The sequence below is a fragment of the Hippocampus guttulatus genome, chromosome 13 (genome assembly GCF_054856545.1).
Source record: "Hippocampus guttulatus isolate MCC_2025c chromosome 13, RoL_Hgut_1.0, whole genome shotgun sequence".
Lineage (NCBI taxonomy): Eukaryota > Metazoa > Chordata > Actinopteri > Syngnathiformes > Syngnathidae > Hippocampus > Hippocampus guttulatus.
This window is the reverse complement of record NC_141273.1, coordinates 1,856,002-1,881,963: the sequence shown is the minus strand read 5'-3', so window position 1 is coordinate 1,881,963 and position 25,962 is coordinate 1,856,002. Positions and strand designations below refer to the sequence as shown.

The window sequence follows — 25,962 nt, the reverse complement described above, 5'->3', positions numbered from 1 at the left end:
ACCTTTGGCCGCAGTAACTGAAATCAGTGGTTTGCGAGAATTGGTGATGAGTCTTTCACATTGCTCTGGAGTAATTGTGGCGGCTATTCTTCACAGAATTGCTTCAACTCTGCCATATTGGAGGGTTTTCGAGCATGAACTGCACGCTTCAGGTCATACCACAGCATCTCAATTGGATTCAAATCTGGACTTTGACTTGGCCACTCCAAAAACTTAAATTCGTCCATTCAGAGGTGGACTTGCTGCTGTGCTTCGGATCATTGTCATGCTGTATGGTTCTAGAGCATTTGAGTTTGAGGGCCGAACTGATAGTCCGACGTTCTCCTTCAGGATTTTTTGGTAGACAGCAGAATTCATTGTCCCATCAATCAAAACAAGTTTTCCTGGTCCTGAGGAAGAACCCCTGTGCCATTTTTTTATCCCAGACGTAACAGGCCACATATCTTCCAAAAAGTTCAAATTTTGACTCATCAGTCCACAGAACGTTTTTCCAAATGTCGTGGGGATCATCGAGATGTCTTTTGGCAAATGTGAGACGAGCCTTTGTGTTCTTTTTGGACAGCAATGATTTTGCCTGAGAACTCTCCCATGGATGCCATTTTTAGCCACTGTCTTTCTGATGCTAGAGTTGTGAACACTGACCTGAACTGAGGCCAGCGAGGTCTGGAGTTGTAGGTTCTTTTCCGACTTCCTGGATCAATCGTCGTCACACTCTTGGAGTAATTGTAGCTGGTCAACCGCTCCTGGGAATGTTTGCCAGTGTTACCAGTTTTCTCTGTGGAAAATGGCTCTGACAGGGGTCCGCCGGAGCCTTGGAAATGGCTTTGTAACGCTTTACGAACTGCTAGATTTCAAGAGCTTTTTTTCTCATTTCTTCTTGAATTTCTTTGAATCATGGCATGATGCGTTTGTATCTTGAGAACTTTCCTTTTTCTGACAGATTCTACTTCTGGGATTTCTTGATTAAACAAATGTGGCGTGCGGGTGTTGCCTGTGAAATTAAACTCAGCTTTCCCAAAACTGTTGCTCATCACCCGTTACTTTGTGATTTAACAAGGGAGCAATTCCTTTTTCACATCGGGACAGGTAGTGTTGATTTTTCTTTGTTTTATGCCTTAATGAAAGTGGCATTTAGAAAATGCATTGTGTCCTGTAATTCCTTGGGTAGTCTCTGTGATATTAAATTGGTTTGATGAAATGAAATTTGTGATAAATATGCAAAAACACAGAAATCAGGAAGGGGGCAACAAATGCTTAAAAGGAGCTCTCCCCACCAATACACCGGTCACGGTATCAGTAAGGACTGTTGACAGTCCAGATATGAAAGACTCTGGAGTCACCTGTTTCCATAGTCTAATACACAAATGTTAAAGTGCCGGCCCGCGGGCCAGATCCGGCCCACGAGAAGGTTTTCAGTGGCCCCTGGGATGATATTGATTTATTATTAGAACCGGCCCGCAGACCGCTGCAAGCCGGCAGCACGCAGATCTTTTACATGCACCAATACTACATTTCCCACAATGCAATGGTGACGCGCCAAGCAGTCGGCTGCTTTATTTCAATATTTATTAGTGCAGCAGTCGCTTGCATAACAGTGACGTTAGCTTTCAGATACCCATCAAAAATGGCAAAACGGAAGGTGGACACTGAGAACCGGTGGTTTCGAACAAGGTGGGAGTACATGTTCACGGATGTAGCTGGAAAACCTCTGTCTTCTGTGCGGAGAAAGTGTGGCGGTATTGAAAGAGTGTAATCCGAGATGACATCATGAAACGAAACGCGAACAAAAACAAGAATATGGACATGGAACAAAGGCTACAGAAGGTTGAGGAATTAAAACAAAGCCTTAAATCCCAACAGACTCTGTTCAAAAAAGACCAAATCACAAAGCCAGGCTGCTGTCACGTCCAGTTTTATTGCGGCAGAAGAGATCGCTAAATCAGCCCGGCCATTTACGGAGGGGGATTTAATTAAAAACTATATGCTTAAAGTTTGTGACCAAGTTTGCCCCGAAAAAAAGCTACTCTTTTTAAACGTGAGCATGAGCAGAAACACCATTGCGTAGCGAGTAGTGCAGTTGTCCATTTATCTAAAAGAGCAGCTTAAGAACAACGGAAAATATGTCATCTCATATTCCTTGACTATGGATGAGAACTCTGAAGTTTCTGAAGTTGCCCAGTTGTCAATTTTTGTCCATGGAGTGGACTCCAGCCTAAGCGTGACAGAGAAGTTTTTGGCTTTACATCCTATGCATGACACAACTATAGTGCATGAAAAATATACGGCAATGGGTGCTGCGCAGTTTTCCCGGATCAATGGCCCAGTTGCATATCTAGGCTGCTAGAACGTTGTCGATGTTTGGCAGCACATACCTGTGTGAACAACTTTTTTTTTTTTTTTGATTAAGCTGAACAAAACATCACACAGAAGTCGACTTACTGCGGAACACCTTCACTCAATTTTGAGGATTTGCTCAGCTCAGAACCTGACCCCAAATATTGATGAATTTGTAGAAAAGATGACACGCCACCAAGTATCAACCTCAGCCTCAAAGAAGTGAATACAGGATTACGCTGCAATCATGTATTAAGAGTTTTTACTCAGTTCAAGTTTAAAAAAAATATAATATTTGCTTTAACTACATGTGAAGAAAAAAGTCCTTGAAAAAAGTGTTGTTTTTGGTTAATACTTTTTTGCACTTTATTTTAGTGTATTTCAATCCAATTACGTTTTAAAAATATTTTATTCGAGTGAATGATTGAAAATTGCTATTATTTGTTTGTCTTTGAAGTAAATTTAGCCTACTTTTGCAAAAAGAGAAAATATGGACGATTGATGGTGCCTTGAATAATACCGGCTTCTTTCATTCATGTTATGGGTCTTTTTATACAAGGGAAATTTGTTTTTTGTGCCTGTTGAAAATCAAAGTTTACTGACAGAGCCATAAGAAAATACTGCTTATTCATATTGGAATGTATTTGTTAGGTTTTCAGTCGATTAGATTTGGTTCAATAAACTATATGTGGTAAATGTTCAATTTTTCAATGAACATTCGATCAGTTCGGCCCTCGGCTTGCAGCAAGATTTTTTATTTGGCCCTCCGTCCTTTTGACTTCGACACCCCTGGTCAAATGCTTCATGTTCGTCTAATGCACGAAAGGTCCCCAGTTCGAAACTGGGTGGAAACAAAGCTTCTTTTTGATTTGCTGTGAAAAACTGGAACACCAAAATATGTAAGGCACAAATCAACTCCCCGTCAGGGAATCAAACCTCAGGCTTCCACATGACATGCAGAGATACTGTCCACTATACTAACAAGGTCCACAAGTTTTAAAGAAGCTCTGCCACCCAAAAACACCGGCCATGCTATCAGTGAGCTACAATCACAGCATTGATCTGAAACAATCTTGTTTCACAAGTCTTCCGCGTGACAGGCAGGGATACTGTCCACTATATTAACGAACAACACAAGTTTTAGAGTAGCTCTACCCAAAACAGTTCTTAGTGAGCTGAAATAATAGCCCTGATCTGAGACATTTTTGTTTAGCATGTTTCCATGGTGTAGTGGTTATCACATTTGCTCACACATGAAAGGTCCCCAGTTCGAATCTGGGTGGGAACAAAGCTTCTTTTTGAATTGCAGTGAAAAAACTGGAACACCAAAATATTTAAAGCGACATCAACTCCCCGTCAGGGAATCGAACCCCGGTCTTCCGCGTGACAGGCGGAGATACTGTCCACTATACTAACGAGGACCACAAGAACTAAAGTAGCTCTACCAACTAAAACACTGGCCATGCTATGAGTGAGCTGAAATGACAGCCCTGATCTGAAACACTTTTGTTTCGCCTGTTTCCATAGTGTAGTGGTTATCACGTTCGTCTCACACACGAAAGGTCCCCAGTTCGAAACTGGGTGGGAACAAAGCTTCTTTTTGATTTGCAGTGAAAAACTGGAACACCAAAATATTTAAAGCCACATACACTCCCCATCAGGGAATCGAACCCCGGTCTTCCGCATGACAGGCGGAGATACTGTCCACTATACTAACGAGGACCACAAGAATTAAAGTAGCTCTACCAACTAAAACACTGGCCATGCTATCAGTGAGCTGAAATGACAGCCCTGATCTGAAACATTTTTGTTTCGCCTGTTTCCATAGTGTAGTGGTTATCACGTTCGTCTCACACACGAAATGTCCCCAGTTCGAAACTGGGTGGGAACAAAGCTTCTTTTTGATTTGCAGTGAAAAACTGGAACACCAAAATATTGAAAGCCACATCAACTCCCCGTCAGGGAATCGAACCCCGGTCTTCCGCGTGACAGGCGGAGATACTGTCCACTATACTAACGAGGACCACAAGAATTAAAGTAGCTCTACCAACTAAAACACTGGCCATGCTATCAGTGAGCTGAAATGACAGCCCTGATCTGAAACACTTTTGTTTCGGCTGTTTCCATAGTGTAGTGGTTATCACGTTCGTCTCACACATGAAAGGTCCCCAGTTCGAAACTGGGTGGGAACAAAGCTTCTTTTTGATTTGCTGTGAAAAAATGTATCACCAAAATATTTAAAGCCACATCAACTCCCCGTCAGGGAATTGAACCCGGTCTGCCGCATGACAGGCGGAGATACTGTCCACTATACTAACGAGGACCACAATTAAACTAGCTCTACCCACTAAAACACTGGCCATGCTATCAGTGAGCTGAAATGACAGCCCTGATCTGAAACATTTTTGTTTCGCCTGTTTCCATAGTGTAGTGGTTATCACGTTCGTCTCACACACGAAAGGTCCCCAGTTCGAAACTGGGTGGGAACAAAGCTTCTTTTTGAATTGCAGTGAAAAAACTGGAACACCAAAATATTTAAAGCGACATCAACTCCCCGTCAGGGAATCGAACCCCGGTCTTCCGCGTGACAGGCGGAGATACTGTCCACTATACTGATGAGGACCACAAGAATTAAAGTAGCTCTACCAACTAAAACACTGGCCATGCTATCAGTGAGCTGAAATGACAGCCCTGATCAGAAACATTTTTGTTTCGCCTGTTTCCATAGTGTAGTGGTTATCACGTTCGTCTCACACACGAAAGGTCCCCAGTTCGAAACTGGGTGGGAACAAAGCTTCTTTTTGATTTGCAGTGAAAAACTGGAACACCAAAATATTGAAAGCCACATCAACTCCCCGTCAGGGAATCGAACCCCGGTCTTCCGCGTGACAGGCGGAGATACTGTCCACTATACTAACGAGGACCACAAGGATTGAAGTAGCTCTACCCACTAAAACACTGGCCATGCTATCAGTGAGCTGAAATGACAGCCCTGAACTGAACTATTTTGGTTTCGCCTGTTTCCATAGTGTAGTGGTTATCACATTCGTCTTACACACGAAAGGTCCCCTGTTCGAAACTGGGTGGGAACAAAGCTTCTTTTTGATTTGCAGTGAAAAACTGGAACACCAAAATATTGAAAGCCACATCAACTCCCCGTCAGGGAATCGAACCCCGGTCTTCCGCGTGACAGGCGGAGATACTGTCCACTATACTAACGAGGACCACAAGAATTAAAGTAGCTCTACCAACTAAAACACTGGCCATGCTATCAGTGAGCTGAAATGACAGCCCTGATCTGAAACTTTCTTGTTTCGCCTGTTTCCATAGTGTAGTGGTTATCACGTTCGTCTCACACACGAAAGGTCCCCAGTTCGAAACTGGGTGGGAACAAAGCTTCTTTTTGATTTGTAGTGAAACACTGGAACACCAAAATATTTAAAGCCACATCAACTCCCCGTCAGGGAATCGAACCCCGGTCTTCCGCGTGACAGGCGGAGATACTGTCCACTATACTAACAAGGACCACAAGAATTAAAGTAGCTCTACCAACTAAAACACTGGCCATGCTATCAGTGAGCTGAAATGACAGCTCTGATCTGAAACTTTCTTGTTTCGCCTGTTTCCATAGTGTAGTGGTTATCACGTTCGTCTCACACACGAAAGGTCCCCAGTTCGAAACTGGGTGGGAACAAAGCTTCTTTTTGATTTGCAGTGAAAAACTGGAACACCAAAATATTTAAAGCCACATACACTCCCCATCAGGGAATTGAACCCCGGTCTTCCGCGTGACAGGCGGAGATACTGTCCACTATACTAACGAGGACCACAAGAATTAAAGTAGCTCTACCAACTAAAACACTGGCCATGCTATCAGTGAGCTGAAATGACAGCCCTGATCTGAAACATTTTTGTTTCGCCTGTTTCCATAGTGTAGTGGTTATCACGTTCGTCTCACACACGAAAGGTCCCCAGTTCGAAACTGGGTGGGAACAAAGCTTCTTTTTGATTTGCAGTGAAAAACTGGAACACCAAAATATTAAAAGCCACATCAACTCCCCGTCAGGGAATCGAACCCCGGTCTTCCGCGTGACAGGCGGAGATACTGTCCACTATACTAACGAGGACCACAAGGATTGAAGTAGCTCTACCCACTAAAACACTGGCCATGCTATCAGTGAGCTGAAATGACAGCCCTGAACTGAACTATTTTGGTTTCGCCTGTTTCCATAGTGTAGTGGTTATCACATTCGTCTTACACACGAAAGGTCCCCTGTTCGAAACTGGGTGGGAACAAAGCTTCTTTTTGATTTGCAGTGAAAAACTGGAACACCAAAATATTTAAAGCCACATCAACTCCCCGTCAGGGAATCGAACCCCGGTCTTCCGCGTGACAGGCGAGATACTGTCCACTCTACGAACAAGCACCACAATTTTAAAAAATCTCTACCCACCAAAACATTGGCCATAATATCAGTGAGATGAAATGACAGCCCTGATCTGAAACATTTTTGTTTCGCCTGTTTCCATAGTGTAGTGGTTATCACGTTCGTCTCACACACGAAATGTCCCCAGTTCGAAACTGGGTGGGAACAAAGCTTCTTTTTGATTTGCAGTGAAAAACTGGAACACCAAAATATTTAAAGCCACATCAACTCCCCGTCAGGGAATCGAACCCTGGTCTTCCGCGTGACAGGCGGAGATACTGTCCACTATACTAACGAGGACCACAAGAGTTAAAGTAGCTCTACCAACTAAAACACTGGCCATGCTATCAGTGAGCTGAATTGACAGCCGTGATGTGAAAAGTCTTTGTTTTACCTGTTTCCGTGGTTATCATATTCATCGGACACACAAAAGGTCCCCAGTTCGAAACTGAGTGGAAACAAAGCTTCTTTTTGATTTGCAGTGAAACACTGGAACACCAGAATATTTAAAGCCACATCAACTCCCCGTCAGGGAATCGAACCCCGGTCTTCCGCGTGACAGGCGGAGATACTGTCCACTATACTAACGAGGACCACAAGAGTTAAAGTAGCTCTACCAACTAAAACACTGGCCATGCTATCAGTGAGCTGAAATGACAGCCCTGATCTGAAAGATTTTTGTTTCGGCTGTTTCCATAGTGTAGTGGTTATCACGTTCGTCTCACACACGCAAGGTCCCCAGTTCGAAACTGGGTGGGAACAAAGCTTCTTCTTGATTTGCTGTGAAAAAATGTATCACCAAAATATTTAAAGCCACATCAACTCCCCGTCAGGGAATTGAACCCGGTCTGCCGCATGACAGGCGGAGATACTGTCCACTATACTAACGAGGACCACAATTAAACTAGCTCTACCCACTAAAACACTGGCCATGCTATCAGTGAGCTGAAATGACAGCCCTGATCTGAAACATTTTTGTTTCGCCAGTTTCCATAGTGTAGTGGTTATCACATTCGTCTTACACACGAAAGGTCCCCAGTTCGAAACTGGGTGGGAACAAAGCTTCTTTTTGATTTGCAGTGAAACACTGGAACACCAAAATATTTAAAGCCACATCAACTCCCCGTCAGGATATCATACCCCGGTCTTCCGCGTGACAGGCGGAGATACTGTCCACTATACTAACGAGGACCACAAGAATTAAAGTAGCTCTACCAACTAAAACACTGGCCATGCTATCAGTGAGCTGAAATGACAGCCCTGATCTGAAACATTTTTGTTTCGCCTGTTTCCATAGTGTAGTGGTTATCACGTTCGTCTCACACACGAAAGGTCCCCAGTTCGAAACTGGGTGGGAACAAAGCTTCTTTTTGAATTGCAGTGAAAAAACTGGAACACCAAAATATTTAAAGCGACATCAACTCCCCGTCAGGGAATGGAACCCCGGTCTTCCGCGTGACAGGCGGAGATACTGTCCACTATACTAACGAGGACCACAAGAATTAAAGTAGCTCTACCAACTAAAACACTGGCCATGCTATCAGTGAGCTGAAATGACAGCCCTGATCTGAAACATTTTTGTTTCGCCTGTTTCCATAGTGTAGTGGTTATCACGTTCGTCTCACACACGAAAGGTCCCCAGTTCGAAACTGGGTGGGAACAAAGCTTCTTTTTGATTTGCAGTGAAAAACTGGAACACCAAAATATTGAAAGCCACATCAACTCCCCGTCAGGGAATCGAACCCCGGTCTTCCGCGTGACAGGCGGAGATACTGTCCACTATACTAACGAGGACCACAAGGATTGAAGTAGCTCTACCCACTAAAACACTGGCCATGCTATCAGTGAGCTGAAATGACAGCCCTGAACTGAACTATTTTGGTTTCGCCTGTTTCCATAGTGTAGTGGTTATCACATTCGTCTTACACACGAAAGGTCCCCAGTTCGAAACTGGGTGGGAACAAAGCTTCTTTTTGATTTGCAGTGAAAAATTGGAACACCAAAATATTGAAAGCCACATCAACTCCCCGTCAGGGAATCGAACCCCGGTCTTCCGCGTGACAGGCGGAGATACTGTCCACTATACTAACGAGGACCACAAGAATTAAAGTAGCTCTACCAACTAAAACACTGGCCATGCTATCAGTGAGCTGAAATGACAGCCCTGATCTGAAACTTTCTTGTTTCGCCTGTTTCCATAGTGTAGTGGTTATCACGTTCGTCTCACACACGAAAGGTCCCCAGTTCGAAACTGGGTGGGAACAAAGCTTCTTTTTGATTTGTAGTGAAACACTGGAACACCAAAATATTTAAAGCCACATCAACTCCCCGTCAGGGAATCGAACCCCGGTCTTCCGCGTGACAGGCGGAGATACTGTCCACTATACTAACAAGGACCACAAGAATTAAAGTAGCTCTACCAACTAAAACACTGGCCATGCTATCAGTGAGCTGAAATGACAGCTCTGATCTGAAACTTTCTTGTTTCGCCTGTTTCCATAGTGTAGTGGTTATCACGTTCGTCTCACACACGAAAGGTCCCCAGTTCGAAACTGGGTGGGAACAAAGCTTCTTTTTGATTTGCAGTGAAAAAACTGGAACACCAAAATATTTAAAGCGACATCAACTCCCCGTCAGGGAATGGAACCCCGGTCTTCCGCGTGACAGGCGGAGATACTGTCCACTATACTAACGAGGACCACAAGAATTAAAGTAGCTCTACCAACTAAAACACTGGCCATGCTATCAGTGAGCTGAAATGACAGCCCTGATCTGAAACACTTTTGTTTCGCCTGTTTCCATAGTGTAGTGGTTATCACGTTCGTCTCACACACGAAAGGTCCCCAGTTCGAAACTGGGTGGGAACAAAGCTTCTTTTTGATTTGCAGTGAAAAACTGGAACACCAAAATATTTAAAGCCACATACACTCCCCATCAGGGAATTGAACCCCGGTCTTCCGCGTGACAGGCGGAGATACTGTCCACTATACTAACAAGGACCACAAGAATTAAAGTAGCTCTACCAACTAAAACACTGGCCATGCTATCAGTGAGCTGAAATGACAGCTCTGATCTGAAACTTTCTTGTTTCGCCTGTTTCCATAGTGTAGTGGTTATCACGTTCGTCTCACACACGAAAGGTCCCCAGTTCGAAACTGGGTGGGAACAAAGCTTCTTTTTGATTTGCAGTGAAAAAACTGGAACACCAAAATATTTAAAGCGACATCAACTCCCCGTCAGGGAATGGAACCCCGGTCTTCCGCGTGACAGGCGGAGATACTGTCCACTATACTAACGAGGACCACAAGAATTAAAGTAGCTCTACCAACTAAAACACTGGCCATGCTATCAGTGAGCTGAAATGACAGCCCTGATCTGAAACATTTTTGTTTCGCCTGTTTCCATAGTGTAGTGGTTATCACGTTCGTCTCACACACGAAAGGTCCCCAGTTCGAAACTGGGTGGGAACAAAGCTTCTTTTTGATTTGCAGTGAAAAACTGGAACACCAAAATATTTAAAGCCACATACACTCCCCATCAGGGAATTGAACCCCGGTCTTCCGCGTGACAGGCGGAGATACTGTCCACTATACTAACGAGGACCACAAGAATTAAAGTAGCTCTACCAACTAAAACACTGGCCATGCTATCAGTGAGCTGAAATGACAGCCCTGATCTGAAACATTTTTGTTTCGCCTGTTTCCATAGTGTAGTGGTTATCACGTTCGTCTCACACACGAAAGGTCCCCAGTTCGAAACTGGGTGGGAACAAAGCTTCTTTTTGATTTGCAGTGAAAAACTGGAACACCAAAATATTGAAAGCTACATCAACTCCCCGTCAGGGAATCGAACCCCGGTCTTCCGCGTGACAGGCGGAGATACTGTCCACTATACTAACGAGGACCACAAGGATTGAAGTAGCTCTACCCACTAAAACACTGGCCATGCTATCAGTGAGCTGAAATGACAGCCCTGAACTGAACTATTTTCGTTTCGCCTGTTTCCGTAGTGTAGTGGTTATCACATTCGTCTTACACACGAAAGGTCCCCTGTTCGAAACTGGGTGGGAACAAAGCTTCTTTTTGATTTGCAGTGAAAAACTGGAACACCAAAATATTGAAAGCCACATCAACTCCCCGTCAGGGAATCGAACCCCGGTCTTCCGCGTGACAGGCGGAGATACTGTCCACTATACTAACGAGGACCACAAGAATTAAAGTAGCTCTACCAACTAAAACACTGGCCATGCTATCAGTGAGCTGAAATGACAGCCCTGATCTGAAACTTTCTTGTTTCGCCTGTTTCCATAGTGTAGTGGTTATCACGTTCGTCTCACACACGAAAGGTCCCCAGTTCGAAACTGGGTGGGAACAAAGCTTCTTTTTGATTTGTAGTGAAACACTGGAAAACCAAAATATTTAAAGCCACATCAACTCCCCGTCAGGGAATCGAACCCCGGTCTTCCGCGTGACAGGCGGAGATACTGTCCACTATACTAACGAGGACCACAAGAATTAAAGTAGCTCTACCAACTAAAACACTGGCCATGCTATCAGTGAGCTGAAATGACAGCCCTGATCTGAAACATTTTTGTTTCGCCTGTTTCCATAGTGTAGTGGTTATCACGTTCGTCTCACACACGAAAGGTCCCCAGTTCGAAACTGGGTGGGAACAAAGCTTCTTTTTGATTTGCAGTGAAAAACTGGAACACCAAAATATTGAAAGCCACATCAACTCCCCGTCAGGGAATCGAACCCCGGTCTTCCGCGTGACAGGCGGAGATACTGTCCACTATACTAACGAGGACCACAAGGATTGAAGTAGCTCTACCCACTAAAACACTGGCCATGCTATCAGTGAGCTGAAATGACAGCCCTGAACTGAACTATTTTGGTTTCGCCTGTTTCCATAGTGTAGTGGTTATCACATTCGTCTTACACACGAAAGGTCCCCTGTTCGAAACTGGGTGGGAACAAAGCTTCTTTTTGATTTGCAGTGAAAAACTGGAACACCAAAATATTTAAAGCCACATCAACTCCCCGTCAGGGAATCGAACCCCGGTCTTCCGCGTGACAGGCGAGATACTGCCCACTCTACGAACAAGCACCACAATTTTAAAAAATCTCTACCCACCAAAACATTGGCCATAATATCAGTGAGATGAAATGACAGCCCTGATCTGAAACATTTTTGTTTCGCCTGTTTCCATAGTGTAGTGGTTATCACGTTCGTCTCACACACGAAATGTCCCCAGTTCGAAACTGGGTGGGAACAAAGCTTCTTTTTGATTTGCAGTGAAAAACTGGAACACCAAAATATTTAAAGCCACATCAACTCCCCGTCAGGGAATCGAACCCTGGTCTTCCGCGTGACAGGCGGAGATACTGTCCACTATACTAACGAGGACCACAAGAGTTAAAGTAGCTCTACCAACTAAAACACTGGCCATGCTATCAGTGAGCTGAATTGACAGCCGTGATGTGAAAAGTCTTTGTTTTACCTGTTTCCGTGGTTATCATATTCATCGGACACACAAAAGGTCCCCAGTTCGAAACTGAGTGGAAACAAAGCTTCTTTTTGATTTGCAGTGAAACACTGGAACACCAGAATATTTAAAGCCACATCAACTCCCCGTCAGGGAATCGAACCCCGGTCTTCCGCGTGACAGGCGGAGATACTGTCCACTATACTAACGAGGACCACAAGAGTTAAAGTAGCTCTACCAACTAAAACACTGGCCATGCTATCAGTGAGCTGAAATGACAGCCCTGATCTGAAAGATTTTTGTTTCGGCTGTTTCCATAGTGTAGTGGTTATCACGTTCGTCTCACACACGAAAGGTCCCCAGTTCGAAACTGGGTGGGAACAAAGCTTCTTTTTGATTTGCTGTGAAAAAATGTATCACCAAAATATTTAAAGCCACATCAACTCCCCGTCAGGGAATTGAACCCGGTCTGCCGCATGACAGGCGGAGATACTGTCCACTATACTAACGAGGACCACAATTAAACTAGCTCTACCCACTAAAACACTGGCCATGCTATCAGTGAGCTGAAATGACAGCCCTGATCTGAAACATTTTTGTTTCGCCTGTTTCCATAGTGTAGTGGTTATCACATTCGTCTTACACACGAAAGGTCCCCAGTTCGAAACTGGGTGGGAACAAAGCTTCTTTTTGATTTGCAGTGAAACACTGGAACACCAAAATATTTAAAGCCACATCAACTCCCCGTCAGGATATCATACCCCGGTCTTCCGCGTGACAGGCGGAGATACTGTCCACTATACTAACGAGGACCACAAGAATTAAAGTAGCTCTACCAACTAAAACACTGGCCATGCTATCAGTGAGCTGAAATGACAGCCCTGATCTGAAACTTTCTTGTTTCGCCTGTTTCCATAGTGTAGTGGTTATCACGTTCGTCTCACACACGAAAGGTCCCCAGTTCGAAACTGGGTGGGAACAAAGCTTCTTTTTGATTTGCAGTGAAAAACTGGAACACCAAAATATTGAAAGCCACATCAACTCCCCGTCAGGGAATCGAACCCCGGTCTTCCGCGTGACAGGCGGAGATACTGTCCACTATACTAACGAGGACCACAAGGATTGAAGTAGCTCTACCCACTAAAACACTGGCCATGCTATCAGTGAGCTGAAATGACAGCCCTGAACTGAACTATTTTGGTTTCGCCTGTTTCCATAGTGTAGTGGTTATCACATTCGTCTTACACACGAAAGGTCCCCTGTTCGAAACTGGGTGGGAACAAAGCTTCTTTTTGATTTGCAGTGAAAAACTGGAACACCAAAATATTTAAAGCCACATCAACTCCCCGTCAGGGAATCGAACCCCGGTCTTCCGCGTGACAGGCGAGATACTGTCCACTCTACGAACAAGCACCACAATTTTAAAAAATCTCTACCCACCAAAACATTGGCCATAATATCAGTGAGATGAAATGACAGCCCTGATCTGAAACATTTTTGTTTCGCCTGTTTCCATAGTGTAGTGGTTATCACGTTCGTCTCACACACGAAATGTCCCCAGTTCGAAACTGGGTGGGAACAAAGCTTCTTTTTGATTTGCAGTGAAAAACTGGAACACCAAAATATTTAAAGCCACATCAACTCCCCGTCAGGGAATCGAACCCTGGTCTTCCGCGTGACAGGCGGAGATACTGTCCACTATACTAACGAGGACCACAAGAGTTAAAGTAGCTCTACCAACTAAAACACTGGCCATGCTATCAGTGAGCTGAATTGACAGCCGTGATGTGAAAAGTCTTTGTTTTACCTGTTTCCGTGGTTATCATATTCATCGGACACACAAAAGGTCCCCAGTTCGAAACTGAGTGGAAACAAAGCTTCTTTTTGATTTGCAGTGAAACACTGGAACACCAGAATATTTAAAGCCACATCAACTCCCCGTCAGGGAATCGAACCCCGGTCTTCCGCGTGACAGGCGGAGATACTGTCCACTATACTAACGAGGACCACAAGAGTTAAAGTAGCTCTACCAACTAAAACACTGGCCATGCTATCAGTGAGCTGAAATGACAGCCCTGATCTGAAAGATTTTTGTTTCGGCTGTTTCCATAGTGTAGTGGTTATCACGTTCGTCTCACACACGAAAGGTCCCCAGTTCGAAACTGGGTGGGAACAAAGCTTCTTTTTGATTTGCTGTGAAAAAATGTATCACCAAAATATTTAAAGCCACATCAACTCCCCGTCAGGGAATTGAACCCGGTCTGCCGCATGACAGGCGGAGATACTGTCCACTATACTAACGAGGACCACAATTAAACTAGCTCTACCCACTAAAACACTGGCCATGCTATCAGTGAGCTGAAATGACAGCCCTGATCTGAAACATTTTTGTTTCGCCTGTTTCCATAGTGTAGTGGTTATCACATTCGTCTTACACACGAAAGGTCCCCAGTTCGAAACTGGGTGGGAACAAAGCTTCTTTTTGATTTGCAGTGAAACACTGGAACACCAAAATATTTAAAGCCACATCAACTCCCCGTCAGGATATCATACCCCGGTCTTCCGCGTGACAGGCGGAGATACTGTCCACTATACTAACGAGGACCACAAGAATTAAAGTAGCTCTACCAACTAAAACACTGGCCAAGCTATCAGTGAGCTGAAATGACAGCCCTGATCTGAAACATTTTTATTTCGCCTGTTTCCATAGTGTAGTGGTTATCACGTTCGTCTCACACACGAAAGGTCCCCAGTTCGAAACTGGGTGGGAACAAAGCTTCTTTTTGAATTGCAGTGAAAAAACTGGAACACCAAAATATTTAAAGCGACATCAACTCCCCGTCAGGGAATCGAACCCCGGTCTTCCGCGTGACAGGCGGAGATACTGTCCACTATACTAACGAGGACCACAAGAATTAAAGTAGCTCTACCAACTAAAACACTGGCCATGCTATCAGTGAGCTGAAATGACAGCCCTGATCTGAAACATTTTTGTTTCGCCTGTTTCCATAGTGTAGTGGTTATCACGTTCGTCTCACACACGAAAGGTCCCCAGTTCGAAACTGGGTGGGAACAAAGCTTCTTTTTGATTTGCAGTGAAAAACTGGAACACCAAAATATTGAAAGCCACATCAACTCCCCGTCAGGGAATCGAACCCCGGTCTTCCGCGTGACAGGCGGAGATACTGTCCACTATACTAACGAGGACCACAAGGATTGAAGTAGCTCTACCCACTAAAACACTGGCCATGCTATCAGTGAGCTGAAATGACAGCCCTGAACTGAACTATTTTGGTTTCGCCTGTTTCCATAGTGTAGTGGTTATCACATTCGTCTTACACACGAAAGGTCCCCTGTTCGAAACTGGGTGGGAACAAAGCTTCTTTTTGATTTGCAGTGAAAAACTGGAACACCAAAATATTTAAAGCCACATCAACTCCCCGTCAGGGAATCGAACCCCGGTCTTCCGCCTGACAGGCGAGATACTGCCCACTCTACGAACAAGCACCACAATTTTAAAAAATCTCTACCCACCAAAACATTGGCCATAATATCAGTGAGATGAAATGACAGCCCTGATCTGAAACATTTTTGTTTCGCCTGTTTCCATAGTGTAGTGGTTATCACGTTTGTCTCACACACAAAAGGTCCCCAGTTCGAAACTGGGTGGGAACAAAATTCTTTTTGATTTGCAGTGAAAAACTGGAGCACCAAAATATTGAAAGCCAAATCAACTCCCCGTCAGGGAATCGAACCCCGGTCTTCCGCGTGACAGGCGGAGATACTGTCCACTATACTAACGAGGACCACAAGGATTGAAGTAGCTCTACCCACTAAAACACTGGCCATGCTATCAGTGAGCTGAAATGACAGCCCTGAACTGAACTATTTTGGTTTCGCCTGTTTCCATAGTGTAGTGGTTATCACATTCGTCTTACACACGAAAGGTCCCCAGTTCGAAACTGGGTGGGAACAAAGCTTCTTTTTGATTTGCAGTGAAAAACTGGAACACCAAAATATTGAAAGCCACATCAACTCCCCGTCAGGGAATCGAACCCCGGTCTTCCGCGTGACAGGCGAGATACTGTCCACTCTACGAACAAGCACCACAATTTTAAAAAATCTCTACCCACCAAAACATTGGCCATAATATCAGTGAGATGAAATGACAGCCCTGATCTGAAACATTTTTGTTTCGCCTGTTTCCATAGTGTAGTGGTTATCACGTTTGTCTCACACACAAAAGGTCCCCAGTTCGAAACTGGGTGGGAACAAAGCTTCTTTTTGATTTGCAGTGAAAAACTGGAACACCAAAATATTTAAAGCCACATCAACTCCCCGTCAGGGAATGGAACCCTGGTCTTCCGCGCGACAGGCGGAGATACTGTCCACTATACTAACGAGGACCACAAGAGTTAAAGTAGCTCTACCAACTAAAACACTGGCCATGCTATCAGTGAGCTGAAATGACAGCCCTGATCTGAAACATTTTTGTTTCGCCTGTTTCCATAGTGTAGTGCTTATCACGTTCGTCACACACACGAAAGGTCCCCAGTTCGAAACTGGGTGGGAACAAAGCTACTTTTTGATTTGCTGTGAAAAAATGCATCACCAAAATATTTAAAGCCACATCAACTCCCCGTCAGGGAATTGAACCCCGGTCTGCCGCATGACAGGCGGAGATACTGTCCACTATACTAAACAGGACCACAATTAAACTAGCTCTACCCACTAAAACACTGGCCATGCTATCAGTGAGCTGAATTGACAGCCGTGATCTGAAAAGTCTTTGTTTTACCTGTTTCCGTGGTTATCATATTCATCGGACACACGAAAGGTCCCCAGTTCGAAACTGAGTGGAAACAAAGCTTCTTTTTGATTTGCAGTGAAACACTGGAACACCAAAATATTTAAAGCCACATCAACTCCCCGTCAGGGAATCGAACCCCGGTCTTCTGCGTGACAGGCGGAGATACTGTCCACTATACTAACGAGGACCACAAGAGTTAAAGTAGCTCTACCAACTAAAACACTGGCCATGCTATCAGTGAGCTGAAATGACAGCCCTGATCTGAAACATTTTTGTTTAGCCTGTTTCCATAGTGTAGTGGTTATCACGTTCGTCTCACACACGAAAGGTCCCCAGTTCGAAACTGGGTGGGAACAAAGCTTCTTTTTGATTTGCTGTGAAAAAATGTATCACCAAAATATTTAAAGCCACATCAACTCCCCGTCAGGGAATTGAACCCGGTCTGCCGCATGACAGGCGGAGATACTGTCCACTATACTAACGAGGACCACAATTAAACTAGCTCTACCCACTAAAACACTGGCCATGCTATCAGTGAGCTGAAATGACAGCCCTGATCTGAAACATTTTTGTTTCGCCTGTTTCCATAGTGTAGTGGTTATCACATTCGTCTTACACACGAAAGGTCCCCAGTTCGAAACTGGGTGGGAACAAAGCTTCTTTTTGATTTGCAGTGAAACACTGGAACACCAAAATATTTAAAGCCACATCAACTCCCCGTCAGGATATCATACCCCGGTCTTCCGCGTGACAGGCGGAGATACTGTCCACTATACTAACGAGGACCACAAGAATTAAAGTAGCTCTACCAACTAAAACACTGGCCATGCTATCAGTGAGCTGAAATGACAGCCCTGATCTGAAACATTTTTGTTTCGCCTGTTTCCATAGTGTAGTGGTTATCACGTTCGTCTCACACACGAAAGGTCCCCAGTTCGAAACTGGGTGGGAACAAAGCTTCTTTTTGATTTGCAGTGAAAAACTGGAACACCAAAATATTGAAAGCCACATCAACTCCCCGTCAGGGAATCGAACCCCGGTCTTCCGCGTGACAGGCGGAGATACTGTCCACTATACTAACGAGGACCACAAGGATTGAAGTAGCTCTACCCACTAAAACACTGGCCATGCTATCAGTGAGCTGAAATGACAGCCCTGAACTGAACTATTTTGGTTTCGCCTGTTTCCATAGTGTAGTGGTTATCACATTCGTCTTACACACGAAAGGTCCCCTGTTCGAAACTGGGTGGGAACAAAGCTTCTTTTTGATTTGCAGTGAAAAACTGGAACACCAAAATATTTAAAGCCACATCAACTCCCCGTCAGGGAATCGAACCCCGGTCTTCCGCCTGACAGGCGAGATACTGCCCACTCTACGAACAAGCACCACAATTTTAAAAAATCTCTACCCACCAAAACATTGGCCATAATATCAGTGAGATGAAATGACAGCCCTGATCTGAAACATTTTTGTTTCGCCTGTTTCCATAGTGTAGTGGTTATCACGTTTGTCTCACACACCAAAGGTCCCCAGTTCGAAACTGGGTGGGAACAAAATTCTTTTTGATTTGCAGTGAAAAACTGGAACACCAAAATATTGAAAGCCAAATCAACTCCCCGTCAGGGAATCGAACCCCGGTCTTCCGCGTGACAGGCGGAGATACTGTCCACTATACTAACGAGGACCACAAGGATTGAAGTAGCTCTACCCACTAAAACACTGGCCATGCTATCAGTGAGCTGAAATGACAGCCCTGAACTGAACTATTTTGGTTTCGCCTGTTTCCATAGTGTAGTGGTTATCACATTCGTCTTACACACGAAAGGTCCCCAGTTCGAAACTGGGTGGGAACAAAGCTTCTTTTTGATTTGCAGTGAAAAACTGGAACACCAAAATATTGAAAGCCACATCAACTCCCCGTCAGGGAATCGAACCCCGGTCTTCCGCGTGACAGGCGAGATACTGTCCACTCTACGAACAAGCACCACAATTTTAAAAAATCTCTACCCACCAAAACATTGGCCATAATATCAGTGAGATGAAATGACAGCCCTGATCTGAAACATTTTTGTTTCGCCTGTTTCCATAGTGTAGTGGTTATCACGTTTGTCTCACACACAAAAGGTCCCCAGTTCGAAACTGGGTGGGAACAAAGCTTCTTTTTGATTTGCAGTGAAAAACTGGAACACCAAAATATTTAAAGCCACATCAACTCCCCGTCAGGGAATGGAACCCTGGTCTTCCGCGCGACAGGCGGAGATACTGTCCACTATACTAACGAGGACCACAAGAGTTAAAGTAGCTCTACCAACTAAAACACTGGCCATGCTATCAGTGAGCTGAAATGACAGCCCTGATCTGAAACATTTTTGTTTCGCCTGTTTCCATAGTGTAGTGCTTATCACGTTCGTCACACACACGAAAGGTCCCCAGTTCGAAACTGGGTGGGAACAAAGCTACTTTTTGATTTGCTGTGAAAAAATGCATCACCAAAATATTTAAAGCCACATCAACTCCCCGTCAGGGAATTGAACCCCGGTCTGCCGCATGACAGGCGGAGATACTGTCCACTATACTAAACAGGACCACAATTAAACTAGCTCTACCCACTAAAACACTGGCCATGCTATCAGTGAGCTGAATTGACAGCCGTGATCTGAAAAGTCTTTGTTTTACCTGTTTCCGTGGTTATCATATTCATCGGACACACGAAAGGTCCCCAGTTCGAAACTGAGTGGAAACAAAGCTTCTTTTTGATTTGCAGTGAAACACTGGAACACCAAAATATTTAAAGCCACATCAACTCCCCGTCAGGGAATCGAACCCCGGTCTTCTGCGTGACAGGCGGAGATACTGTCCACTATACTAACGAGGACCACAAGAGTTAAAGTAGCTCTACCAACTAAAACACTGGCCATGCTATCAGTGAGCTGAAATGACAGCCCTGATCTGAAACATTTTTGTTTAGCCTGTTTCCATAGTGTAGTGGTTATCACGTTCGTCTCACACACGAAAGGTCCCCAGTTCGAAACTGGGTGGGAACAAAGCTTCTTTTTGATTTGCTGTGAAAAAATGTATCACCAAAATATTTAAAGCCACATCAACTCCCCGTCAGGGAATTGAACCCGGTCTGCCGCATGACAGGCGGAGATACTGTCCACTATACTAACGAGGACCACAATTAAACTAGCTCTACCCACTAAAACACTGGCCATGCTATCAGTGAGCTGAAATGACAGCCCTGATCTGAAACATTTTTGTTTCGCCTGTTTCCATAGTGTAGTGGTTATCACATTCGTCTTACACACGAAAGGTCCCCAGTTCGAAACTGGGTGGGAACAAAGCTTCTTTTTGATTTGCAGTGAAACACTGGAACACCAAAATATTTAAAGCCACATCAACTCCCCGTCAGGATATCATACCCCGGTCTTCCGCGTGACAGGCGGAGATACTGTCCACTATACTAACGAGGACCACAAGAATTAAAGTAGCTCTACCAACTAAAACACTGGCCATGCTATCAGTGAGCTGAAATGACAGCCCTGATCTGAAACATTTCTGTTTCGCCTGTTTCCATAGTGTAGTGGTTATCACGTTCGTCTCACACACGAAAGGTCCCCAGTTCGAAACTGGGTGGGAACAAAGCTTCTTTTTGATTTGCAGTGAAAAACTGGAACATCAAAATATTGAAAGCCACATCAACTCCCCGTCAGGGAATCGAACCCCGGTCTTCCGCGTGACAGGCGGAGATACTGTCCACTATACTAACGAGGAGCACAAGAATTAAAGTAGCTCTACCAACTAAAACACTGGCCATGCTATCAGTGAGCTGAAATGACAGCCCTGATCTGAAACTTTCTTGTTTCGCCTGTTTCCATAGTGTAGTGGTTATCACGTTCGTCTCACACACGAAAGGTCCCCAGTTCGAAACTGGGTGGGAACAAAGCTTCTTTTTGATTTGCAGTGAAAAACTGGAACACCAAAATATTTAAAGCCACATCAACTCCCCGTCAGGGAATCGAACCCCGGTCTTCCGCGTGACAGGCGGAGATACTGTCCACTATACTAACGAGGACCACAAGAATTAAAGTAGCTCTACCAACTAAAACACTGGCCATGCTATCAGTGAGCTGAAATGACAGCCCTGATCTGAAACATTTCTGTTTCGGCTGTTTCCATAGTGTAGTGGTTATCACGTTCGTCTCACACAAGAAAGGTCCCCAGTTCGAAACTGGGTGGGAACAAAGCTTCTTTTTGATTTGCAGTGAAAAACTGGAACACCAAAATATTTAAAGCCACATCAACTCCCCGTCAGGGAATCGAACCCCGGTCTTCCGCGTGACAGGCGGAGATACTGTCCACTATACTAACGAGGATCACAAGAATTAAAGTAGCTCTACCAACTAAAACACTGGCCATGCTATCAGTGAGCTGAAATGACAGCCTTGATCTGAAACATTTTTGTTTCGCCTGTTTCCATAGTGTAGTGGTTATCACGTTCGTCTCACACACGAAAGGTCCCCAGTTCGAAACTGGGTGGGAACAAAGCTTCTTTTTGATTTGCAGTGAAAAACTGGAACACCAAAATATTTAAAGCCACATCAACTCCCCGTCAGGGAATCGAACCCCGGTCTTCCGCGTGACAGGCGGAGATACTGTCCACTATACTAACGAGGACCACAAGAATTAAAGTAGCTCTACCAACTAAAACACTGGCCATGCTATCAGTGAGCTGAAATGACAGCCCTGATCTGAAACATTTCTGTTTCGCCTGTTTCCATAGTGTAGTGTTTATCACGTTCGTCTCACACACGAAAGGTCCCCAGTTCGATACTGGGTGGGAACAAAGCTTCTTTTTGATTTGCAGTGAAAAACTGGAACACCAAAATATTGAAAGCCAAATCAACTCCCCGTCAGGGAATCGAACCCCGGTCTTCCGCGTGACAGGCGGAGATACTGTCCACTATACTAACGAGGACCACAAGAATTAAAGTAGCTCTACCAACTAAAACACTGGCCATGCTATCAGTGAGCTGAAATGACAGCCCTGATCTGAAACATTTCTGTTTCGCCTGTTTCCATAGTGTAGTGGTTATCACGTTCGTCTCACACACGAAAGGTCCCCAGTTCGATACTGGGTGGGAACAAAGCTTCTTTTTGATTTGCAGTGAAAAACTGGAACACCAAAATATTGAAAGCCACATTAACTCCCCGTCAGGGAATCGAACCCCGGTCTTCCGCGTGACAGGCGGAGATACTGTCCACTATACTAACGAGGACCACAAGAATTAAAGTAGCTCTACCAACTAAAACACTGGCCATGCTATCAGTGAGCTGAAATGACAGCCCTGATCTGAAACATTTCTGTTTCGCCTGTTTCCATAGTGTAGTGGTTATCACGTTCGTCTCACACACGAAAGGTCCCCAGTTCGAAACTGGGTGGGAACAAAGCTTCTTTTTGAATTGCAGTGAAAAAACTGGAACACCAAAATATTTAAAGCGACATCAACTCCCCGTCAGGGAATCGAACCCCGGTCTTCCGCGTGACAGGCGGAGATACTGTCCACTATACTAACGAGGACCACAAGAATTAAAGTAGCTCTACCAACTAAAACACTGGCCATGCTATCAGTGAGCTGAAATGACAGCCCTGATCTGAAACATTTTTGTTTCGCCTGTTTCCATAGTGTAGTGGTTATCACGTTCGTCTCACACACGAAAGGTCCCCAGTTCGAAACTGGGTGGGAACAAAGCTTCTTTTTGATTTGCAGTGAAAAACTGGAACACCAAAATATTGAAAGCCACATCAACTCCCCGTCAGGGAATCGAACCCCGGTCTTCCGCGTGACAGGCGGAGATACTGTCCACTATACTAACGAGGACCACAAGGATTGAAGTAGCTCTACCCACTAAAACACTGGCCATGCTATCAGTGAGCTGAAATGACAGCCCTGAACTGAACTATTTTGGTTTCGCCTGTTTCCATAGTGTAGTGGTTATCACATTCGTCTTACACACGAAAGGTCCCCTGTTCGAAACTGGGTGGGAACAAAGCTTCTTTTTGATTTGCAGTGAAAAACTGGAACACCAAAATATTTAAAGCCACATCAACTCCCCGTCAGGGAATCGAACCCCGGTCTTCCGCGTGACAGGCGAGATACTGCCCACTCTACGAACAAGCACCACAATTTTAAAAAATCTCTACCCACCAAAACATTGGCCATATCAGTGAGATGAAATGACAGCCCTGATCTGAAACATTTTTTGTTTCGCCTGTTTCCATAGTGTAGTGGTTATCACGTTTGTCTCACACACAAAAGGTCCCCAGTTCGAAACTGGGTGGGAACAAAGCTTCTTTTTGATTTGCAGTGAAAAACTGGAACACCAAAATATTGAAAGCCAAATCAACTCCCCGTCAGGGAATCGAACCCCGGTCTTCCGCGTGACAGGCGGAGATACTGTCCACTATACTAACGAGGACCACAAGGATTGAAGTAGCTCTACCCACTAAAACACTGGCCATGCTATCAGTGAGCTGAAATGACAGCCCTGAACTGAACTATTTTGGTTTCGCCTGTTTCCATAGTGTAGTGGTTATCACATTCGTCTTACACACGAAAGGTCCCCAGTTCGAAACTGGGTGGGAACAAAGCTTCTTTTTGATTTGCAGTGAAAAACTGGAACACCAAAATATTGAAAGCCACATCAACTCCCCGTCAGGGAATCGAACCCCGGTCTTCCGCGTGACAGGCGAGATACTGTCCACTCTACGAACAAGCACCACAATTTTAAAAAATCTCTACCCACCAAAACATTGGCCATAATATCAGTGAGATGAAATGACAGCCCTGATCTGAAACATTTCTGTTTCGCCTGTTTCCATAGTGTAGTGGTTATCACGTTCGTCTCACACACGAAAGGTCCCCAGTTCGAAACTGAGTGGAAACAAAGCTTCTTTTTGATTTGCAGTGAAACACTGGAACACCAAAATATTTAAAGCCACATCAACTCCCCGTCAGGGAATCGAACCCCGGTCTTCTGCGTGACAGGCGGAGATACTGTCCACTATACTAACGAGGACCACAAGAGTTAAAGTAGCTCTACCAACTAAAACACTGGCCATGCTATCAGTGAGCTGAAATGACAGCCCTGATCTGAAAGATTTTTGTTTAGCCTGTTTCCATAGTGTAGTGGTTATCACGTTCGTCTCACACACGAAAGGTCCCCAGTTCGAAACTGGGTGGGAACAAAGCTTCTTTTTGATTTGCTGTGAAAAAATGTATCACCAAAATATTTAAAGCCACATCAACTCCCCGTCAGGGAATTGAACCCGGTCTGCCGCATGACAGGCGGAGATACTGTCCACTATACTAACGAGGACCACAATTAAACTAGCTCTACCCACTAAAACACTGGCCATGCTATCAGTGAGCTGAAATGACAGCCCTGATCTGAAACATTTTTGTTTCGCCTGTTTCCATAGTGTAGTGGTTATCACATTCGTCTTACACACCAAAGGTCCCCAGTTCGAAACTGGGTGGGAACAAAGCTTCTTTTTGATTTGCAGTGAAACACTGGAACACCAAAATATTTAAAGCCACATCAACTCCCCGTCAGGATATCATACCCCGGTCTTCCGCGTGACAGGCGGAGATACTGTCCACTATACTAACGAGGACCACAAGAATTAAAGTAGCTCTACCAACTAAAACACTGGCCATGCTATCAGTGAGCTGAAATGACAGCCCTGATCTGAAACATTTCTGTTTCGCCTGTTTCCATAGTGTAGTGGTTATCACGTTCGTCTCACACACGAAAGGTCCCCAGTTCGAAACTGGGTGGGAACAAAGCTTCTTTTTGATTTGCAGTGAAAAACTGGAACACCAAAATATTGAAAGCCACATCAACTCCCCGTCAGGGAATCGAACCCCGGTCTTCCGCGTGACAGGCGGAGATACTGTCCACTATACTAACGAGGAGCACAAGAATTAAAGTAGCTCTACCAACTAAAACACTGGCCATGCTATCAGTGAGCTGAAATGACAGCCCTGATCTGAAACTTTCTTGTTTCGCCTGTTTCCATAGTGTAGTGGTTATCACGTTCGTCTCACACACGAAAGGTCCCCAGTTCGAAACTGGGTGGGAACAAAGCTTCTTTTTGATTTGCAGTGAAAAACTGGAACACCAAAATATTTAAAGCCACATCAACTCCCCGTCAGGGAATCGAACCCCGGTCTTCCGCGTGACAGGCGGAGATACTGTCCACTATACTAACGAGGACCACAAGAATTAAAGTAGCTCTACCAACTAAAACACTGGCCATGCTATCAGTGAGCTGAAATGACAGCCCTGATCTGAAACATTTCTGTTTCGCCTGTTTCCATAGTGTAGTGTTTATCACGTTCGTCTCACACACGAAAGGTCCCCAGTTCGATACTGGGTGGGAACAAAGCTTCTTTTTGATTTGCAGTGAAAAACTGGAACACCAAAATATTGAAAGCCACATCAACTCCCCGTCAGGGAATCCAACCCCGGTCTTCCGCGTGACAGGCGGAGATACTGTCCACTATACTAACGAGGAGCACAAGAATTAAAGTACCTCTACCAACTAAAACACTGGCCATGCTATCAGTGAGCTGAAATGACAGCCCTGATCTGAAACTTTCTTGTTTCGCCTGTTTCCATAGTGTAGTGGTTATCACGTTCGTCTCACACACGAAAGGTCCCCAGTTCGAAACTGGTTGGGAACAAAGCTTCTTTTTGATTTGCAGTGAAAAACTGGAACACCGAAATATTTAAAGCCACATCAACTCCCCGTCAGGGAATCGAACCCCGGTCTTCCGCGTGACAGGCGGAGATACTGTCCACTATACTAAGGAGGACCACAAGGATTGAAGTAGCTCTA

At 44.7% G+C, this 25,962-nt stretch overlaps 1 protein-coding gene and 101 non-coding genes across 102 annotated transcripts in view; 68 read left to right on the top strand and 34 right to left on the bottom strand.

The window, feature by feature from the left end:
- LOC147195777 (alcohol dehydrogenase 1-like) overlaps positions 1 to 25,962 on the top strand; it is a 51,431-nt gene that overhangs the window by 11,728 nt on the left and 13,741 nt on the right.
- On the bottom strand, positions 3,684 to 3,755 carry trnad-guc (transfer RNA aspartic acid (anticodon GUC)). The gene has a single exon. It is a non-coding gene; the product is annotated as a tRNA-Asp (tRNA).
- trnav-cac (transfer RNA valine (anticodon CAC)) lies at positions 3,852 to 3,924 on the top strand. Its single transcript has one exon. It is a non-coding gene; the product is annotated as a tRNA-Val (tRNA).
- Positions 4,153 to 4,225, top strand: trnav-cac (transfer RNA valine (anticodon CAC)). Its single transcript has one exon. It is a non-coding gene; the product is annotated as a tRNA-Val (tRNA).
- On the bottom strand, positions 4,286 to 4,357 carry trnad-guc (transfer RNA aspartic acid (anticodon GUC)). Its single transcript has one exon. It is a non-coding gene; the product is annotated as a tRNA-Asp (tRNA).
- Positions 4,454 to 4,526, top strand: trnav-cac (transfer RNA valine (anticodon CAC)). Its single transcript has one exon. It is a non-coding gene; the product is annotated as a tRNA-Val (tRNA).
- Positions 4,751 to 4,823, top strand: trnav-cac (transfer RNA valine (anticodon CAC)). Its single transcript has one exon. It is a non-coding gene; the product is annotated as a tRNA-Val (tRNA).
- Positions 5,053 to 5,125, top strand: trnav-cac (transfer RNA valine (anticodon CAC)). The gene has a single exon. It is a non-coding gene; the product is annotated as a tRNA-Val (tRNA).
- Positions 5,186 to 5,257, bottom strand: trnad-guc (transfer RNA aspartic acid (anticodon GUC)). The gene has a single exon. It is a non-coding gene; the product is annotated as a tRNA-Asp (tRNA).
- Positions 5,354 to 5,426, top strand: trnav-uac (transfer RNA valine (anticodon UAC)). The gene has a single exon. It is a non-coding gene; the product is annotated as a tRNA-Val (tRNA).
- trnad-guc (transfer RNA aspartic acid (anticodon GUC)) lies at positions 5,487 to 5,558 on the bottom strand. Its single transcript has one exon. It is a non-coding gene; the product is annotated as a tRNA-Asp (tRNA).
- On the top strand, positions 5,655 to 5,727 carry trnav-cac (transfer RNA valine (anticodon CAC)). The gene has a single exon. It is a non-coding gene; the product is annotated as a tRNA-Val (tRNA).
- On the top strand, positions 5,956 to 6,028 carry trnav-cac (transfer RNA valine (anticodon CAC)). Its single transcript has one exon. It is a non-coding gene; the product is annotated as a tRNA-Val (tRNA).
- Positions 6,257 to 6,329, top strand: trnav-cac (transfer RNA valine (anticodon CAC)). The gene has a single exon. It is a non-coding gene; the product is annotated as a tRNA-Val (tRNA).
- trnad-guc (transfer RNA aspartic acid (anticodon GUC)) lies at positions 6,390 to 6,461 on the bottom strand. Its single transcript has one exon. It is a non-coding gene; the product is annotated as a tRNA-Asp (tRNA).
- trnav-uac (transfer RNA valine (anticodon UAC)) lies at positions 6,558 to 6,630 on the top strand. Its single transcript has one exon. It is a non-coding gene; the product is annotated as a tRNA-Val (tRNA).
- Positions 6,857 to 6,929, top strand: trnav-cac (transfer RNA valine (anticodon CAC)). Its single transcript has one exon. It is a non-coding gene; the product is annotated as a tRNA-Val (tRNA).
- Positions 6,990 to 7,061, bottom strand: trnad-guc (transfer RNA aspartic acid (anticodon GUC)). The gene has a single exon. It is a non-coding gene; the product is annotated as a tRNA-Asp (tRNA).
- Positions 7,283 to 7,354, bottom strand: trnad-guc (transfer RNA aspartic acid (anticodon GUC)). The gene has a single exon. It is a non-coding gene; the product is annotated as a tRNA-Asp (tRNA).
- Positions 7,451 to 7,523, top strand: trnav-cac (transfer RNA valine (anticodon CAC)). The gene has a single exon. It is a non-coding gene; the product is annotated as a tRNA-Val (tRNA).
- On the top strand, positions 7,748 to 7,820 carry trnav-uac (transfer RNA valine (anticodon UAC)). Its single transcript has one exon. It is a non-coding gene; the product is annotated as a tRNA-Val (tRNA).
- trnav-cac (transfer RNA valine (anticodon CAC)) lies at positions 8,049 to 8,121 on the top strand. The gene has a single exon. It is a non-coding gene; the product is annotated as a tRNA-Val (tRNA).
- On the top strand, positions 8,351 to 8,423 carry trnav-cac (transfer RNA valine (anticodon CAC)). The gene has a single exon. It is a non-coding gene; the product is annotated as a tRNA-Val (tRNA).
- On the bottom strand, positions 8,484 to 8,555 carry trnad-guc (transfer RNA aspartic acid (anticodon GUC)). Its single transcript has one exon. It is a non-coding gene; the product is annotated as a tRNA-Asp (tRNA).
- On the top strand, positions 8,652 to 8,724 carry trnav-uac (transfer RNA valine (anticodon UAC)). The gene has a single exon. It is a non-coding gene; the product is annotated as a tRNA-Val (tRNA).
- On the bottom strand, positions 8,785 to 8,856 carry trnad-guc (transfer RNA aspartic acid (anticodon GUC)). Its single transcript has one exon. It is a non-coding gene; the product is annotated as a tRNA-Asp (tRNA).
- Positions 8,953 to 9,025, top strand: trnav-cac (transfer RNA valine (anticodon CAC)). Its single transcript has one exon. It is a non-coding gene; the product is annotated as a tRNA-Val (tRNA).
- trnav-cac (transfer RNA valine (anticodon CAC)) lies at positions 9,254 to 9,326 on the top strand. Its single transcript has one exon. It is a non-coding gene; the product is annotated as a tRNA-Val (tRNA).
- trnav-cac (transfer RNA valine (anticodon CAC)) lies at positions 9,556 to 9,628 on the top strand. The gene has a single exon. It is a non-coding gene; the product is annotated as a tRNA-Val (tRNA).
- Positions 9,857 to 9,929, top strand: trnav-cac (transfer RNA valine (anticodon CAC)). Its single transcript has one exon. It is a non-coding gene; the product is annotated as a tRNA-Val (tRNA).
- trnav-cac (transfer RNA valine (anticodon CAC)) lies at positions 10,159 to 10,231 on the top strand. Its single transcript has one exon. It is a non-coding gene; the product is annotated as a tRNA-Val (tRNA).
- trnav-cac (transfer RNA valine (anticodon CAC)) lies at positions 10,460 to 10,532 on the top strand. The gene has a single exon. It is a non-coding gene; the product is annotated as a tRNA-Val (tRNA).
- trnad-guc (transfer RNA aspartic acid (anticodon GUC)) lies at positions 10,593 to 10,664 on the bottom strand. Its single transcript has one exon. It is a non-coding gene; the product is annotated as a tRNA-Asp (tRNA).
- Positions 10,761 to 10,833, top strand: trnav-uac (transfer RNA valine (anticodon UAC)). The gene has a single exon. It is a non-coding gene; the product is annotated as a tRNA-Val (tRNA).
- Positions 10,894 to 10,965, bottom strand: trnad-guc (transfer RNA aspartic acid (anticodon GUC)). The gene has a single exon. It is a non-coding gene; the product is annotated as a tRNA-Asp (tRNA).
- On the top strand, positions 11,062 to 11,134 carry trnav-cac (transfer RNA valine (anticodon CAC)). Its single transcript has one exon. It is a non-coding gene; the product is annotated as a tRNA-Val (tRNA).
- Positions 11,195 to 11,266, bottom strand: trnad-guc (transfer RNA aspartic acid (anticodon GUC)). The gene has a single exon. It is a non-coding gene; the product is annotated as a tRNA-Asp (tRNA).
- trnav-cac (transfer RNA valine (anticodon CAC)) lies at positions 11,363 to 11,435 on the top strand. Its single transcript has one exon. It is a non-coding gene; the product is annotated as a tRNA-Val (tRNA).
- Positions 11,496 to 11,567, bottom strand: trnad-guc (transfer RNA aspartic acid (anticodon GUC)). Its single transcript has one exon. It is a non-coding gene; the product is annotated as a tRNA-Asp (tRNA).
- Positions 11,664 to 11,736, top strand: trnav-uac (transfer RNA valine (anticodon UAC)). The gene has a single exon. It is a non-coding gene; the product is annotated as a tRNA-Val (tRNA).
- On the top strand, positions 11,963 to 12,035 carry trnav-cac (transfer RNA valine (anticodon CAC)). The gene has a single exon. It is a non-coding gene; the product is annotated as a tRNA-Val (tRNA).
- trnad-guc (transfer RNA aspartic acid (anticodon GUC)) lies at positions 12,096 to 12,167 on the bottom strand. The gene has a single exon. It is a non-coding gene; the product is annotated as a tRNA-Asp (tRNA).
- On the bottom strand, positions 12,389 to 12,460 carry trnad-guc (transfer RNA aspartic acid (anticodon GUC)). The gene has a single exon. It is a non-coding gene; the product is annotated as a tRNA-Asp (tRNA).
- Positions 12,557 to 12,629, top strand: trnav-cac (transfer RNA valine (anticodon CAC)). Its single transcript has one exon. It is a non-coding gene; the product is annotated as a tRNA-Val (tRNA).
- On the top strand, positions 12,854 to 12,926 carry trnav-uac (transfer RNA valine (anticodon UAC)). Its single transcript has one exon. It is a non-coding gene; the product is annotated as a tRNA-Val (tRNA).
- trnav-cac (transfer RNA valine (anticodon CAC)) lies at positions 13,155 to 13,227 on the top strand. The gene has a single exon. It is a non-coding gene; the product is annotated as a tRNA-Val (tRNA).
- trnad-guc (transfer RNA aspartic acid (anticodon GUC)) lies at positions 13,288 to 13,359 on the bottom strand. Its single transcript has one exon. It is a non-coding gene; the product is annotated as a tRNA-Asp (tRNA).
- On the top strand, positions 13,456 to 13,528 carry trnav-uac (transfer RNA valine (anticodon UAC)). Its single transcript has one exon. It is a non-coding gene; the product is annotated as a tRNA-Val (tRNA).
- Positions 13,755 to 13,827, top strand: trnav-cac (transfer RNA valine (anticodon CAC)). The gene has a single exon. It is a non-coding gene; the product is annotated as a tRNA-Val (tRNA).
- On the bottom strand, positions 13,888 to 13,959 carry trnad-guc (transfer RNA aspartic acid (anticodon GUC)). Its single transcript has one exon. It is a non-coding gene; the product is annotated as a tRNA-Asp (tRNA).
- Positions 14,181 to 14,252, bottom strand: trnad-guc (transfer RNA aspartic acid (anticodon GUC)). The gene has a single exon. It is a non-coding gene; the product is annotated as a tRNA-Asp (tRNA).
- On the top strand, positions 14,349 to 14,421 carry trnav-cac (transfer RNA valine (anticodon CAC)). Its single transcript has one exon. It is a non-coding gene; the product is annotated as a tRNA-Val (tRNA).
- Positions 14,646 to 14,718, top strand: trnav-uac (transfer RNA valine (anticodon UAC)). Its single transcript has one exon. It is a non-coding gene; the product is annotated as a tRNA-Val (tRNA).
- Positions 14,947 to 15,019, top strand: trnav-cac (transfer RNA valine (anticodon CAC)). The gene has a single exon. It is a non-coding gene; the product is annotated as a tRNA-Val (tRNA).
- trnad-guc (transfer RNA aspartic acid (anticodon GUC)) lies at positions 15,081 to 15,152 on the bottom strand. The gene has a single exon. It is a non-coding gene; the product is annotated as a tRNA-Asp (tRNA).
- Positions 15,249 to 15,321, top strand: trnav-cac (transfer RNA valine (anticodon CAC)). The gene has a single exon. It is a non-coding gene; the product is annotated as a tRNA-Val (tRNA).
- On the bottom strand, positions 15,382 to 15,453 carry trnad-guc (transfer RNA aspartic acid (anticodon GUC)). The gene has a single exon. It is a non-coding gene; the product is annotated as a tRNA-Asp (tRNA).
- Positions 15,550 to 15,622, top strand: trnav-uac (transfer RNA valine (anticodon UAC)). The gene has a single exon. It is a non-coding gene; the product is annotated as a tRNA-Val (tRNA).
- Positions 15,849 to 15,921, top strand: trnav-cac (transfer RNA valine (anticodon CAC)). Its single transcript has one exon. It is a non-coding gene; the product is annotated as a tRNA-Val (tRNA).
- Positions 15,981 to 16,052, bottom strand: trnad-guc (transfer RNA aspartic acid (anticodon GUC)). The gene has a single exon. It is a non-coding gene; the product is annotated as a tRNA-Asp (tRNA).
- On the top strand, positions 16,149 to 16,221 carry trnav-uac (transfer RNA valine (anticodon UAC)). The gene has a single exon. It is a non-coding gene; the product is annotated as a tRNA-Val (tRNA).
- On the top strand, positions 16,448 to 16,520 carry trnav-cac (transfer RNA valine (anticodon CAC)). Its single transcript has one exon. It is a non-coding gene; the product is annotated as a tRNA-Val (tRNA).
- Positions 17,340 to 17,412, top strand: trnav-cac (transfer RNA valine (anticodon CAC)). Its single transcript has one exon. It is a non-coding gene; the product is annotated as a tRNA-Val (tRNA).
- On the top strand, positions 17,637 to 17,709 carry trnav-uac (transfer RNA valine (anticodon UAC)). Its single transcript has one exon. It is a non-coding gene; the product is annotated as a tRNA-Val (tRNA).
- trnav-cac (transfer RNA valine (anticodon CAC)) lies at positions 17,938 to 18,010 on the top strand. Its single transcript has one exon. It is a non-coding gene; the product is annotated as a tRNA-Val (tRNA).
- On the bottom strand, positions 18,071 to 18,142 carry trnad-guc (transfer RNA aspartic acid (anticodon GUC)). The gene has a single exon. It is a non-coding gene; the product is annotated as a tRNA-Asp (tRNA).
- Positions 18,239 to 18,311, top strand: trnav-uac (transfer RNA valine (anticodon UAC)). The gene has a single exon. It is a non-coding gene; the product is annotated as a tRNA-Val (tRNA).
- On the top strand, positions 18,538 to 18,610 carry trnav-cac (transfer RNA valine (anticodon CAC)). The gene has a single exon. It is a non-coding gene; the product is annotated as a tRNA-Val (tRNA).
- trnad-guc (transfer RNA aspartic acid (anticodon GUC)) lies at positions 18,670 to 18,741 on the bottom strand. Its single transcript has one exon. It is a non-coding gene; the product is annotated as a tRNA-Asp (tRNA).
- On the top strand, positions 18,838 to 18,910 carry trnav-uac (transfer RNA valine (anticodon UAC)). The gene has a single exon. It is a non-coding gene; the product is annotated as a tRNA-Val (tRNA).
- Positions 19,137 to 19,209, top strand: trnav-cac (transfer RNA valine (anticodon CAC)). Its single transcript has one exon. It is a non-coding gene; the product is annotated as a tRNA-Val (tRNA).
- On the top strand, positions 20,029 to 20,101 carry trnav-cac (transfer RNA valine (anticodon CAC)). The gene has a single exon. It is a non-coding gene; the product is annotated as a tRNA-Val (tRNA).
- On the top strand, positions 20,326 to 20,398 carry trnav-uac (transfer RNA valine (anticodon UAC)). Its single transcript has one exon. It is a non-coding gene; the product is annotated as a tRNA-Val (tRNA).
- trnav-cac (transfer RNA valine (anticodon CAC)) lies at positions 20,627 to 20,699 on the top strand. Its single transcript has one exon. It is a non-coding gene; the product is annotated as a tRNA-Val (tRNA).
- trnad-guc (transfer RNA aspartic acid (anticodon GUC)) lies at positions 20,760 to 20,831 on the bottom strand. Its single transcript has one exon. It is a non-coding gene; the product is annotated as a tRNA-Asp (tRNA).
- Positions 20,928 to 21,000, top strand: trnav-cac (transfer RNA valine (anticodon CAC)). Its single transcript has one exon. It is a non-coding gene; the product is annotated as a tRNA-Val (tRNA).
- Positions 21,061 to 21,132, bottom strand: trnad-guc (transfer RNA aspartic acid (anticodon GUC)). Its single transcript has one exon. It is a non-coding gene; the product is annotated as a tRNA-Asp (tRNA).
- Positions 21,229 to 21,301, top strand: trnav-cac (transfer RNA valine (anticodon CAC)). The gene has a single exon. It is a non-coding gene; the product is annotated as a tRNA-Val (tRNA).
- Positions 21,362 to 21,433, bottom strand: trnad-guc (transfer RNA aspartic acid (anticodon GUC)). Its single transcript has one exon. It is a non-coding gene; the product is annotated as a tRNA-Asp (tRNA).
- trnav-cac (transfer RNA valine (anticodon CAC)) lies at positions 21,530 to 21,602 on the top strand. Its single transcript has one exon. It is a non-coding gene; the product is annotated as a tRNA-Val (tRNA).
- Positions 21,663 to 21,734, bottom strand: trnad-guc (transfer RNA aspartic acid (anticodon GUC)). Its single transcript has one exon. It is a non-coding gene; the product is annotated as a tRNA-Asp (tRNA).
- Positions 21,831 to 21,903, top strand: trnav-cac (transfer RNA valine (anticodon CAC)). Its single transcript has one exon. It is a non-coding gene; the product is annotated as a tRNA-Val (tRNA).
- trnad-guc (transfer RNA aspartic acid (anticodon GUC)) lies at positions 21,964 to 22,035 on the bottom strand. Its single transcript has one exon. It is a non-coding gene; the product is annotated as a tRNA-Asp (tRNA).
- Positions 22,132 to 22,204, top strand: trnav-cac (transfer RNA valine (anticodon CAC)). Its single transcript has one exon. It is a non-coding gene; the product is annotated as a tRNA-Val (tRNA).
- trnad-guc (transfer RNA aspartic acid (anticodon GUC)) lies at positions 22,265 to 22,336 on the bottom strand. The gene has a single exon. It is a non-coding gene; the product is annotated as a tRNA-Asp (tRNA).
- Positions 22,433 to 22,505, top strand: trnav-cac (transfer RNA valine (anticodon CAC)). Its single transcript has one exon. It is a non-coding gene; the product is annotated as a tRNA-Val (tRNA).
- On the bottom strand, positions 22,567 to 22,638 carry trnad-guc (transfer RNA aspartic acid (anticodon GUC)). The gene has a single exon. It is a non-coding gene; the product is annotated as a tRNA-Asp (tRNA).
- trnav-cac (transfer RNA valine (anticodon CAC)) lies at positions 22,735 to 22,807 on the top strand. The gene has a single exon. It is a non-coding gene; the product is annotated as a tRNA-Val (tRNA).
- trnad-guc (transfer RNA aspartic acid (anticodon GUC)) lies at positions 22,868 to 22,939 on the bottom strand. The gene has a single exon. It is a non-coding gene; the product is annotated as a tRNA-Asp (tRNA).
- trnav-uac (transfer RNA valine (anticodon UAC)) lies at positions 23,036 to 23,108 on the top strand. The gene has a single exon. It is a non-coding gene; the product is annotated as a tRNA-Val (tRNA).
- On the top strand, positions 23,333 to 23,405 carry trnav-cac (transfer RNA valine (anticodon CAC)). The gene has a single exon. It is a non-coding gene; the product is annotated as a tRNA-Val (tRNA).
- Positions 23,466 to 23,537, bottom strand: trnad-guc (transfer RNA aspartic acid (anticodon GUC)). Its single transcript has one exon. It is a non-coding gene; the product is annotated as a tRNA-Asp (tRNA).
- Positions 23,634 to 23,706, top strand: trnav-uac (transfer RNA valine (anticodon UAC)). Its single transcript has one exon. It is a non-coding gene; the product is annotated as a tRNA-Val (tRNA).
- On the top strand, positions 23,933 to 24,005 carry trnav-cac (transfer RNA valine (anticodon CAC)). The gene has a single exon. It is a non-coding gene; the product is annotated as a tRNA-Val (tRNA).
- On the top strand, positions 24,234 to 24,306 carry trnav-cac (transfer RNA valine (anticodon CAC)). Its single transcript has one exon. It is a non-coding gene; the product is annotated as a tRNA-Val (tRNA).
- Positions 24,531 to 24,603, top strand: trnav-uac (transfer RNA valine (anticodon UAC)). The gene has a single exon. It is a non-coding gene; the product is annotated as a tRNA-Val (tRNA).
- trnav-cac (transfer RNA valine (anticodon CAC)) lies at positions 24,832 to 24,904 on the top strand. Its single transcript has one exon. It is a non-coding gene; the product is annotated as a tRNA-Val (tRNA).
- trnad-guc (transfer RNA aspartic acid (anticodon GUC)) lies at positions 24,965 to 25,036 on the bottom strand. Its single transcript has one exon. It is a non-coding gene; the product is annotated as a tRNA-Asp (tRNA).
- On the top strand, positions 25,133 to 25,205 carry trnav-cac (transfer RNA valine (anticodon CAC)). Its single transcript has one exon. It is a non-coding gene; the product is annotated as a tRNA-Val (tRNA).
- On the bottom strand, positions 25,266 to 25,337 carry trnad-guc (transfer RNA aspartic acid (anticodon GUC)). The gene has a single exon. It is a non-coding gene; the product is annotated as a tRNA-Asp (tRNA).
- trnav-cac (transfer RNA valine (anticodon CAC)) lies at positions 25,434 to 25,506 on the top strand. The gene has a single exon. It is a non-coding gene; the product is annotated as a tRNA-Val (tRNA).
- Positions 25,735 to 25,807, top strand: trnav-cac (transfer RNA valine (anticodon CAC)). Its single transcript has one exon. It is a non-coding gene; the product is annotated as a tRNA-Val (tRNA).